Source organism: Amblyomma maculatum, chromosome 1 (assembly GCF_055883805.1).
Source record: "Amblyomma maculatum isolate TAMU_Amacu chromosome 1, ASM5588380v1, whole genome shotgun sequence".
NCBI classification, from domain to species: Eukaryota; Metazoa; Arthropoda; class Arachnida; order Ixodida; family Ixodidae; genus Amblyomma; species Amblyomma maculatum.
The window spans coordinates 135,150,069-135,163,047 of record NC_139344.1 but is presented as its reverse complement, the minus strand read 5'-3'; positions in this window follow the sequence as shown (position 1 = coordinate 135,163,047).

Genomic DNA, 12,979 nt, shown 5'->3' with positions numbered 1-12,979 from the left:
TATATATATTTCTGATATCTCACAGTACACAGGCGCCTTGCGTGTCGCCTCCAACGAAGCACGGCCGCTAAATGCCAGTGTATTCAATCCAAGCGCCGAATCGAATAATGCTATCGCCAATGAAGTTAATCATAATACCAACGAAATTAATTCATGCGTCAGGTGCTTTAATCTGAGTACCAAGCAGTTCATTACATATGCTGAAAATGAACACGGAAGTCACTCAGACCATGAAGGGAATAAAGCGAAGTACAGATGGTCTTTAAAACCATGCGCCACTTGAGCGACAAGACTACATTTACGATTTCACTTTCGTCACATTGTTATTAATTTCTTGTAGCAAGTAAAAGCCGGGAAAAACTTAAAACCAGAGTATTCTACTCAGCTTACACGCAAAACCAGTAAATAGATACGACTGCCATTTTTTTTTTTTTCATAACGAGGTTTATTGAAGGGCGAGCTCGTTTACTAGGGCTAGGTCAAGAGAGAGAGAGAAATTTAATGTGAAGAAAGGTGGAGAGGTCGGCCGGCGGTAAAGAGACCCTGGCCTGCTACTATACACATGGGGAAGGGGGAAGAGGAAGTTAAAGGAGAGTTAGGGTGTTAACGAAGGGTGATGATGTCATAGTACAGTGAGGTTTCACTTGTGGTCCGAGTTATTGAGGAGCCCATGCACACACTTAACGAACTCGGGAAACACAACATGCCACACGTGTCTTGGACGCACACACCACTTGTCATTGGACAAACACCGCCACAATTGCAATGAACTCTGCACTCTCACATGTCAGCACAAACACAGGAACACGCACAAGAAAATCTCAAAGTACCACATCCACGGCTGGTGCTCGCGCACTTGAGAAGACCATGCACACTCGTGGAACGCAACGTGCCGCATATGTCTTGGACATGCACCACTTGTCACTGAACACACATGCCGACACAAACGCGGAAAGCTCGTATGCACGCGTGATACTCACTTCACAACACACGCAAATGTCACAGGCGGGAATCGAGGCCCGTTTCACTTAAAAAATCGAACAGGGCCTTCGTCATGCACCAGTTATCTGTTTGTTTCGCCCTGGGTAGGCGCTTGCAGGTCCTAGCTCGCGTCTCGTGCCGGCGTCAGTTCATTTTCTTCTTTACAATTACTTTTTTTCTCTATTTTACCCTCAAGGTACTGAGTAAATTAGAGATAGAAAGGGCAATTCACAGCAATATATGATGCAAGGGTTAACAAGAGGACAAGAAGCACAGAGAGAACTTTATATTCGCTTCAATGCTTTACTCGCGTACGCAGAGCAGACTGAGCGGAGCAACGCTCTCTCTAGGACTACTATCCAAGCGGCCATAAATGCAAAGAATGGTTAGGGGTTAATAAAAGCACAGAACAGCCAAGCTTAGAGATCCCACCGTTGCACTCTCCGTACGTTGGAGGGGATGGAGAGACACGAACCTCCCCTCACCCATGTGCGACATAAGGTTCGGACTGCTGAACGGTGATAGGGGCTGCGCCTGCTTGGCCGTTGGCCGGAGGCTTGAGGCGTGCTCAAGTTCAGCGGCAAAACAATTTACTTATATACACACAAAAAAAGAGGTTACAAAGTACAAAAGCAATATAGGAAAGGCGTGTTGTAAGTAACAATCAGCAAGATGACGCAGGCAACTATATGCATCAAGCGGGAAAGCAACAAGGAGAAGACGCCTGTACAACTTTACAGGCGGAAAGGAGCGTAACGCCAAAGAGCAAGACAAGAAACAAGAGAGACCGACAAGTTAAAAAAAAAAAAAGTTCGTGAGAGTAGCGGGAAACGGTGGATTAGGGACGCTCTGGCAACGTCCGGTCGCAGGAAGCGTCGGCCTACCGATGCTCGCCGTGAAGCCGAGGTGATGTTGTGGATGCAGGAGCAGGTCCCATCCAGAAACAATTTAAAATTTATTCAGTGCGTAAGCACACTGTGTGTTTGTTAGATGCACAAATCACTTAGGTTTAAATAATGGGTGCAGATTTTACATGGTGGTGAAAAGCTTTATGCTGTGAAAATCTTTATGAAATACATCAGATATTGACCAAGCAGTGGCCGATTTCATTTTTTTTTTGCCTGTAAAACTGCGTTCCTGACCAGTCAAGCATCTCATCAATTGAAATAAGTGAAGGTTCATGAATGAGCAGAGCGGTGTCGCAAGCAGCGCAATTTCCACAACTGTTTGCGCTTCAGTCAACAGACTGTGGCATTAACGTTGTCACATTTTGAACTCCCCTTTTCGCTCCCACCGACGTCGTATCATATCAGATTTCTGACCTACCAGTACCACTCCTGTTAAAGAAGTAAAAAAATGACACCGCTCTATAGGTTGCACGCACATGACAGAAATGGCCAGCGTGTTTAAATCAGTCTGTACTTGTGCAGTCAAATAAGAATGGTGTAAACAGCCACTGACTCAAAGGAAAGCGCAGATGACAATTTGTTCTTTGTTGATTAATCTGCAGCAATAATTGATCTTTGAAGTAATCGGCTAGAAAGCGGAAGAAAAAATAAACACATGAGGCCGATGGGATTCAAGCACATAGTCTCCAAATTTCCTGTCCGGTGCTCTATCACTTATTACGGTGATGGCTGTTTTTTTTTTTTTTTCTTTCTTAGGCGATGGCAGTTTAATTTTGTAATTTATTCGGTACCTGTGTAGCGTGTAGCCTGTTCATTAGAGCGTTCGCTATCGTAGCGTAAGAGGGCTATCACAACTCCCGCCCTTATCACTGGATTACGTTCTACGCGGCGCTCGCGGTATTACAGGACTTTCCACGTCCGCCGCTATGGCGGATAGTGGCGATGGCGGACACTCTCAAGAGTAGGGTACACGCAACAAAAAAACCAAAGTAGGCACGAGATTCAACAGCCGTAGGCGTAGATCAGCCGTAGAGCACTGGACGCGAAATTCGGAGGTTATGAGTTCAGATCCTACTGGCGGAATGTCGGTCAACTGCTGGATCTGTCCGCCCAAGACTGCTGACAGGTCTTGTGGTAGACGTGGTCACATTCTGCCGTGCTCAATGCGCCGAGGGCGCTGCACAGGCATATGCTGCAGGCTGCACGCATAGCTGATTCTAGTGGCTAGACCTGATGCCGGCTTCTTTACCGTGCTATAAAAGAAGAGGTCATGGTCAGTCGATTTGGGGTTTGCGTCACGCTCTTTGTTGGCTGGAGAATATTAAAGACCCGTAAAGACTGGCACTTTGGAGCCACAATACGACAATTAGTATGAATTGCCTACGCGAGGTCTTGTTGTGACCTGACAAAACAGCTTAGAGCTGAGAGCCACGGCAGGAACAAACAATACCGGACATTTTTTATGGGGAGCGTATGTCTACTTTCCCAGTAATAGTTTCGAACTCTGCGTTCAACGTTGAAGGAGCTAGGTTAGCTGTTCTTCTTATGCGCCTCAACTTAGTGTGCGCGTAAAAAAAGAGTATGCTGACTGTTCCAAGTTGGCATACTCACCTGTCCGGAGAGGCGTCGCCAGCTGCCAGCGGCCTTTGCAGTCTCATTAGATCAGGGCATCCTGTCTGATGCTTGGTGACGCTGCAGTTCCCGCTCAAGGTGTCGCACGTGCAGCGCTTGCGCTCGGATTTGGGACTCGCGCCGCCGCAGCTCGACCTTTAGGTCATCCTCCGCGTGGTTGATGTAGTTGCGGATCTCTCTGAAAGAAATTCCGTGCATACCCTCATCGCAACACACTCACTTTCAGGGGTGTTTAACTAGAGGCAGAATTACCTGAATCAATGCGCCGCAAATAATGGGTAACATCGAACTTTGAGAGAGAGGCATGTGCGTCAGAGGCATGTGCACATGAGAGGCATATGAATCAGAACGTTGGACAAGATAGTTCTGGTCGGCAGCCCCTTGGATTTTCTATTTGTAGAGCACATTTCTATCTACGGCTCCTGAGCTGTCCAATCATGAAGCGTTCTCTCTCATCTGACGTACGCGAACTTGCGCTCGTAAATCTGGCGGTGAGTCAGGCGGCTTGAAGATTCCCTCGCGGAGTTATTTCAAAGTACTCAACACTAGTACCGGTCATTAACATCACTCCATGATGCCCTGGCTTCCAGGAGGAGGGCTACGTTACGATCGCTATGCCCAGTGGAATGCTCGATCGCGAACATGAGGTGCCGTGGAAGGCGCGAATCAGCCTCAGAGGACACGTATTCCTCCTACGAATGCAGCCAGCGAATGTTGACATGACCGCTACCTTATTCCACGATAATGCAATATATAAAGAGAAGAGAAAAACACATCTGCTTCCGCAGAAAGATCCGTTAAGCCATGCCTCACTGACATACGTGCGGTACAAAGCAATAATCTCAGTGGATAATGGTGGTGTACTCTGAAAATTCCCTCACCTCTCTTTGGCATCGAGAGCAGCCTCGAGCGCCGAGACGTCCCTGCGCAGATGCCTTAAGCCAATCTCATCCATCATGGTCCTCATGGCAGCCCTGAGGCTAAAATTAATTTCAAGTGCCATCGCGTACATGGCATGGTATACCTGCGCTCTACGTTGAGTGCGCTGCGCAATGACGCGAAGCTCGCCGGTCACTGCATCTAGCTTCCTGTGCGCCTCGGCGAGCTTTGTCATGGTCTCGGCCAGTTGCAGCCGCAGTGCCTGCACCTCATCGCCGCCTCTCAGCTGCTCGTCGTCTCCAGTGTTCAGGATGTCGTCTCCAGTGTCCAGGAGGAGCCGGACGACGCGGTCTGTGCGGAGTTGCTTCCGACAAGTTGAGCAACTCCTAGATATTTGCAGCCAAGACTGCAAACAGGTCTCGTGGAAGACGTGGCCGCATTCTGTTCCCCTCAATGCGCCGGTGTGACCGCTACTGGGGCGACTGTCGTCGCTGCCGCTGGCCAGGACGCTGCACAGGCATATGCTGCAGACCACCCGCATAGCTGAATGAAGTGGATGGTCCTGGGGTCGGCGTCTTTACCGTGCTATCAACAAAGGCCAGAGAGGCAGTCTTCGTTCTGCCTCTGTACGTATGCGGTACGTTGTTGTTGTTGTTGTTGTTGTTGTTGTTGTTGTTGTTGTTGTTGTTCTCCTCTAATGTGATGGCACATATCCACACAGGGGGATCGGCCAAGAATTAGGATGATTAGATTTTGAGATGTATAACTACATCGCAAAAATAAAAAAAAATAAATGCTAGGGAATAGAGAAGGAAATGTAAATATGAAAAACCAAAATATAAAAGAGTAAATACGAACGCACGCAGTAGGAGAATAGTAAGATTTATATGTATAGATTAAAACTTAAAAGCATATTAGCAAGGTAGACGTTTTGTTTCTATTAAGAAGTTTTGAATGGCGTTAAAAACAGGCCTGTGGCTGTACCCAAGCATGGTGGCACCGAACGATAATAAAATTTGGCTGCTCAAATTAAGACCCAGCTGTTGTAACGGCTTCTCTAAATACCGTTTTCTCACCATGGTAAAACGGCGGCAAAATATCAAGAAATGATCTATTGTTTCCGGTTCCCCTCAGAATGCCCAGACAGGAGATAGCGCCAAACCAGACCTGTGCATATAAAAATTTAGGGGCAGAATACGACAGCGTAGCCTGGTTAGAGAGACCTCAGTCTGACTTGATTGACATGATTTCCTATTCCAGGAATACTTGAGATGCAGGTAGTCATCCGATGATAAAATAGATCCAGACTGCGTGCTTAATAAGGCACGCCGCCGAAATCGTGCTGCTGTTATGTACGCTGTTGCCGGGAGGATGGGCAATACAGGGCCCTTCAGAGAATCTTTAGCTAGTCTGTCAGCAACCTCATTGGCTGTCACATTGCTGTGTCCTGGTACCCACACTATATGTATGAGGCTCAAATGTGAGGGGAGCAATGAAAGAAAGGTGTTTAAAATTGGCGAATCCATATTCGAAGAAAGCGACAAGCACAAGGAACAAGAGTCTGTAATTACAGCCACTGTTGAGTATGTTGGGTCTAGTTTGCGCAGAGCAAGCACCACCGCCAGCAACTCCGCCTGGAAACTTGGAGTAAAATCCGGAAGACGGACTGAAAAAGCCCAGCCTAAAAGCGGACAGTATATTCCAACGCCGGCTTTTTCATTAAATTGAGAAGCATCCGTTGCTATCGTTATGCTAACGGGAAGGCTTTGTAAATGATCTTCTAATAATCCATTTAAAATGTGAGGTGATTAGTGTTTTGCATTATTTGGGAAAATGTCATCATAGACAACTTGAACCGACGATGCACTTACTGGAAGGATGTTAGAAAGGACTACGTGCAAAGGTTGTAACAGATTTTGCACTAGAATTACCTGCGGGGTATGGAACCGAGGCCATCCGACTCCAAAAAAGGAGTCTGGCTCGCAACAAAAAATTGATATGGAGCGGTGGAATTGTGATTCATATATTTTTAGATACGTCTGGACAGTCAAGAATTGTAATCTAGTTAACAACGGTGGTATTCGGGCTTCAAGGTATAATACATTGTTAGCCACAAATTTGGGGAGCCCAAGGCATAATCTAAGCGCTTCCCGCTCTAAAAGAACAGCCGGACGAATTTTGTAAGCAGGTGAACCAGAAAATAACACAGATCCAAATTCTATAATTGGGCGGACATACATAACATAAATCATTAAAAGTGCGTCTCGCCGCATCCCAGACCTTGGATTGCTTAACCTGCGCAACATACCCACAGCACGTGCCCCCTTCGCTGCAACATGTTCAATGTGATCCCTCCATGCCAGATGGTCATCGTAAATCACCCCTAGATATTTCAAAGACTTAACTTGAGGAATCATTTCCTGCCTAAATGTTAGAGAAAGATTTACCGGATCTTGAATTTGGAAAACAAGGAACGCGCACTTTTTAACGTTTAATGTAAATCTTAAGTCACATAACCAATTTTGAAGGGAGCTTAGGTACGATTGCAGGCGCCTGTTGAGGGATTGAATGTCAGGTGCAGCCGTAAAGAATGCGATGTCATCCGCATAGACATATGTGCGAACCTCCTGATGAGTGGGAATTGAACTCATTAAAATGTTAAAGAGCCCGGGCGAGAGAACTGCCTCTTGAGGGACACCTCTGCGGTACGTGCAAAGACGATGCGGCGAGCCGGGCACTTCTTCTTCTTCTTCTGCCTTGATATATGGCACCTACCCACGAAGGGGGATTGGCCAGGGTTCAGTGTGGACTGCCAAATGTCCTACACAAACTGAATTAGTGCATTAAAGTAATTGTCAACTAAACAAAAACATAAGATCTACGATCACAAAATTGATTGAAAGAAAATTATGAAGCAAAAATTTGGAAATTTGTAAATTTAGAATACAATTAGCAAGGGAATCTGTCCGTAGCTGTGATGTAGTTATGTAAGTACTGACAAATTTGAGGCAACGCAAATCCTTTCGCGCTCGCACCGAAGGAGAGTAGAAGCGGAACCGACAACGTAAATCCGAAGCGTGCAATTGGAGTTTCTAAATGCACCCTTCTCTGATGTGAAAACCTTCGGCAAGCGAGAAGAAAGTAATCAATATTTTCAATCTCACCGCAAGCCTCGATCCCGCATCTACATAAATAAAGATTTAGGCGAGGAGTCCTGCATCTCATGAGTCATCATTACCTCACACTGCCGTGATTTACATGAACGAACTTTCCATGAGTATATAAGATGCTGGTAATCAGCTGTAGATAGCAAAGGATCATTGCATGAAGCGGCTATGTATTGATAACACTGGAAACGGGACATTCCAAAAATGGTGATATTAGGGATGGTACATGAGACAGATGCATCAAGAGCTGATTTAGCAAGGAAATTTGCCGCTTCGTTCTGGAAAATACCGCTGTGACCGGGGACCCAGATGAAGCGTATTTCTTTCACCCACCCCGGTATGAAATACTTTAGTGAGCGGCTCAACAGAGCATCCCAAAATTATTTTTGATTGACTGTAGGGAACTTTTAATAGTGCTAGCCCAATTGCCATAAATTCTGCTAAAAATATCGGTGTGTAATCCGGGACACGCACCGAAAAACTCCAAGAAAGAGACTGAAAAAATTCCAATCGCTACTTTCTGCGCAGTCACAGACGCATCAGTGGCAATTAGTGTGATCAGGGAACTTTTCAAGGTGATCGCATAGGAGACTGGATATTAGACTTGAAGGTAAGTGCTTCCCATTAGATGGAAATATAGAATCATAATTTATATCCACAAAGGACGTTGAGTAACCAAAAGGACATACAGAACCGAGGTCCACATCAATTTTTGCTAAAATGCTCTGCGTGAAAACAACCTGGGGCATGCAGACCCTTGGCCACTGGAGAGTGAGAAAGAGGGTGGGTTTTGACACAAAAATAGGTATAGCCACACCGGGAGTAGCCTCAAACGATCGCAAGAATGATTTAACAGAACGCGGAAACGGGAGTTAAGGTCCGGAATGCGGGCCTCCAAGTACAGAACAGTGGTAGAGACTGACTGTGGAAGCCCTAGGCAGAGGCGCAGCGCCCGTCTTTCTAAAAGCAGCAAAGGATGCAGCTTATATTTTGGACTCCTAGAAAAAAGAATGCAGCCAAATTCTAGAATCGGTCTCACATAGGCTTTGTACAAAAGTAGAAGAGTATCTCGACGCATACCAAATTTCCTATTACTTATCCGTATGAGCCTACTCAGGGCACGCTCACCTTTCCGAACATTAGACTTGATGTGAGGCCTCCAATCCATACTAGCATCATGCGTAATGCCTAAATAACACATAGATTCCACTTGAGGTATGACATCTTAGCGGTAGTTTAACGAAACATATAAGGGAGTTTTGGTTTTAAAAACTAGCAGACTACTTTTGCACGCATTGAAAACCAATTTCATTTTGTCCAAACAGACCTCAAGTTCATTTAGGTAAGCCTGTAGTGAACGATAGATGTCATGAATATCTTTTGCAGAGGCGAAGAATGCTATGTCATCTGCATATACATATACTGTGACATCAGGATGAACCGCAATATCGCACATTAATATATTAAAAAGGAGTGGTGAGAGCACAGAGCCCTGCGGCACCCCTCTTGTCTGTGCATAGGTGTCTGAAATTAATGAGTCATCAGTGCAAAATAATTCTCATCCTTTCAAAAATTCCCTGATCCACGCATAAATGTAGAACGGAGAACGTAATAATGACAACTTTTTTAGTAGAATGGAGCGTTCAATGCTGTCATAGGCCTTAGCAATATCGAGCGTCACTAACGCTGATACCTCCTTGTTGCACATTGCAAGACGAATTCTGCTTTCTAAATCTACATGTGCAGACCATATTGAGCATCCATTGCGGAAACCAATCTGGGAAGAACTCAAAGCAGTAACCTCTGAAATATGCTTTGAGAGGCGGCCATGCACATTCTTTCTATTAATTTTACTAGATTCGAAGTCAAAGCTATCGGCCGAATGTTTTCAACACGAAATCCTTTCCCAGGGCCTTTCAAGAGCAATATAATTTTCGCCACTTTCCAGGGCCCGCTTGCACGATAAAGTCCGAGCTAAGTCCAGACTTAAATGGTGTCTTTAGAAAGACCAAGCTTATTTAAGACGGCTCGTGTTCCGAACGTCGAACGCTTCGGGATCATGTTCACCAGAGTGGCTTCCCAGAACGGCCTCAGCAACCACTTGGGGCATTTTTCCTCGTAACACAATCTTAAGCCGCAAAAAGCAATGGCACGGATTTTGCACAACGCAAAATTGACGGAATGTGTACATCTTACAGCAGGGACAGTGCCAGCGCATCCCTGTATTTCCCTAATTTCTCTACTTAGACACCTGGCGTCCTTGTGTCTTAACCAAGACAGCACCAGAGTCGTAATCATACAAGCGACTTATTCAAGTCAGGACTGAAGCCCAGTCTTGACTCCAGTCTTAAGCGTCCATGCAAGTGGCCTATTCTTTAGACTCCAGTTAAGTCTGGACTTAGCTAAGATAGTCTTAAGATTGTTTTGTGCAAGCGGGCCCAGACGTGCGGCAGCCATGCAGATTCTAATGATTCGTTAACCAGATCCAGAAGATCCTGAGTGAAATCATTTGCTAAATTTTTTTAGCATACCTACCGTAACCCCGTCCCAACCTGGAGCCGAGTTTTGCAGGGAAGAAGTCACAGATAGGAGTTCTGACCTTTCAACCTCAACATAGTCTGAGCAGGAAATGGGAGCGTGCAAGGGAACTCTGCACTGCTCCTGGAAACGTATTGCTAGCCCTTGTGCAATTTGTTCCTACTCATCCTGCGCCTCCTGTGGAGACAACACTACTGAACTTAATGACTGAGAAATGTGTGAGTTTGTATTTCGTTCCATGAAACGATACAAAGCCTTCCTGTGCTTAGGGTTTGACAAATACGTATTTAAATTTACGTTGTACTCGTCCTTTGCCTGCGCTATGGCTCTTTTAAATGACGCCGAACAAAATTTGTAGTTTATCCAGTTTACTGGGCTCTGGTTATAAGAAAGGCTTTTCCATGCTGCTTTCCTACGGCAGAAGGCTTTCTCAGACGCATCATTCCACCATGGGGATGGCGACTTATTGTTTACTGCATACCGCACAGTGAACTGGGAATCTCCAGTAGCATTCGCAATTGAGGAAAATACCTGTCGTGCTTTGTCGATCCTACATGAAGAAAGGTTTGATTTGAGAGAGAAGCGTAGTGAAGCTACATATTGGCGTTGTTTACTAGTTTCCGGTCAAAAATGCTATCTCGTGTTGGACTAATCATGATAGTAAATGTTATTGGAAAGTGGTCACTAGATGTACCACTGTCTACTGTTGATCATCCTCATGTACCTATCCCACCTGCTGCCAGGGATAAATCGATGACAGATCGCGAATTTCTGCGCATGAAGGTTATAGCCCCAGAATTGCAGCAGCGCACAGCATTTGCCGACATCCACGTCCATAACAGCTGTCCACATGAGTCTGTGTAGTTATCCCAAAGAGTATGGTACGAGTTAAAATCACCTGCAATAACGAGCACTAGTTCGAAATAGTGCGATGTCACGAGCCCACAACATATTTCTTTGCCTTCATTTGCGCGGTGCTCTGCGGTGCACCTTCCTCCTTTCACTGCCAACTTAGTCCTGCCTTGGGATTAGCAGTTTTGTTTTACTCAAAGATATTGTTACGTGAAGACTTAATGTATTGAAATGATGTTAAAACACAGCTGCAAATGGCATAGTAACGAGATGCACCAGGAAACAGTCCCACTTCGTTGTCGTCTGCCTTGTCCCTTCCGCGAGGCCAAGGGAGGAAAACACTTTGTTTTCATCTTTTATAATAATAATAATAATAATAATAATAATAATAATAATAATAATAATAATAATAATAATAATAATAATAATAATAATAATAATAATAATAATAATAATAATAATAATAATAATAATACCACCTTTATTTTTCCATCATGGTGATGGGGGAGGCAGGGAGAAAAAGCCGAGCAATCGGCTTGACGAGTCCCCCCCCCCCCCCCCGAAGAATATACAAAGTAAAAATACATAGGCACACCAGTGTATCGTCCGCAAAAAACAACATAAAGTAACAATATAGAAATAACAATATATCGCATGCACCCCGCAGCAATTTGGAATAATGTCGCGTACAGTGCTGCCCAAAAGTCACTCGGGCCTGCTTTCAAGCTAACGCGTTTGAGGCGCCTGTTCTAACTCGTAGCAGGTATATGCTCTAAAGTATACATCGTTAACTGAATACGTTTGAATAGCGTCGTGTAAACCGGTGGCGACAGTCGGGCGATCAGAAGCATTCAACACCAACCGCATTTTTGGCCGCTTCCTAAAGACACCTTGACGGTGGTGGTGTATATATGGCCGCACACTTTCAGGCAGTCGGAACCGGTATGGTCAATGCTGTGGACAGCGCCATAAAGAATACAGCCATGGCGGGTATGCGCTACATAGATATTCGCAAACAGTTTCGAAGTCCGCAGTACTATTCACGCGCTATCTCGACATGACCAACGTTCCCATGCGGAAAGGAAAGCGATAAGGCCACGCGATAGTGGCGGTAAACAAGAAAACTGTTTAAAAATAAACAATGTACCTTCGTGGCAAACAGTTCTGACACGCAGCGCAGACGTGTTTCGAAACTAAACTGAGAACAGATCGATAAAGATAAAATGAAAATGCCCGCGCAATAAGGTTTCCGGGATCGCAAATAATTCACAGTCCCACACGTACTACAAGTTTGCCCTCTGAATTTTATCCTAGTACCAGCGGAAATAATCTGAGCGCCGCCTGAGGTGTAATCTGTGCACCTTGTAATTTAATCCGAGTGCCAACGGATTTAAAACAAGCGCCAGCTGATTTAATCCGGGTGCAAACCAATTATCTCCATGTGTAGAAAATGAAAGCGGTAGGTGTTCCAAAGCACGAAACATGAATTCCATAAATGAATCGAAATTGAGGTCACTTTGCAGACCATACGACGCTTAAGCATCACATCTGCATGCACTATTTCGCTTAGTTCTTGTATCTTGCAACAACCAAGAACCACGCGTAGCTGAAAAACAGCAATTTATGACACGTCTCTTGAAATTTTTAGCTTAGACGCATGACAAGTAAATAATATGACTGTCATCTTCTAATTTGCTGGTTAAGTACTTATTATGAGTTGTCATACGCACTGAATCTCCATGCTGATGGCAAGTGCAGCCTTCACACAACAGCCGACTGTTTTTATGGAATTGCAACCGGTGCACAAAAGTATTTGTGTTTCCAATCATGATTCAGAACCACTAGCAGAAAAGAAGGATTAGTGTAAAGCGGAGTTGGTCGAGGCAAGGCGACTTTGAGCCAGAGAAACAATACCTCATTTTAACAAGGCCGCTACCTCGGAAAGAGAGAGCGCGCGCTGCTGCGTTCAGTCTTGCCGTGACACGGCAGAGTGAAAGTATGTACAGCGGAGCTTACAACACA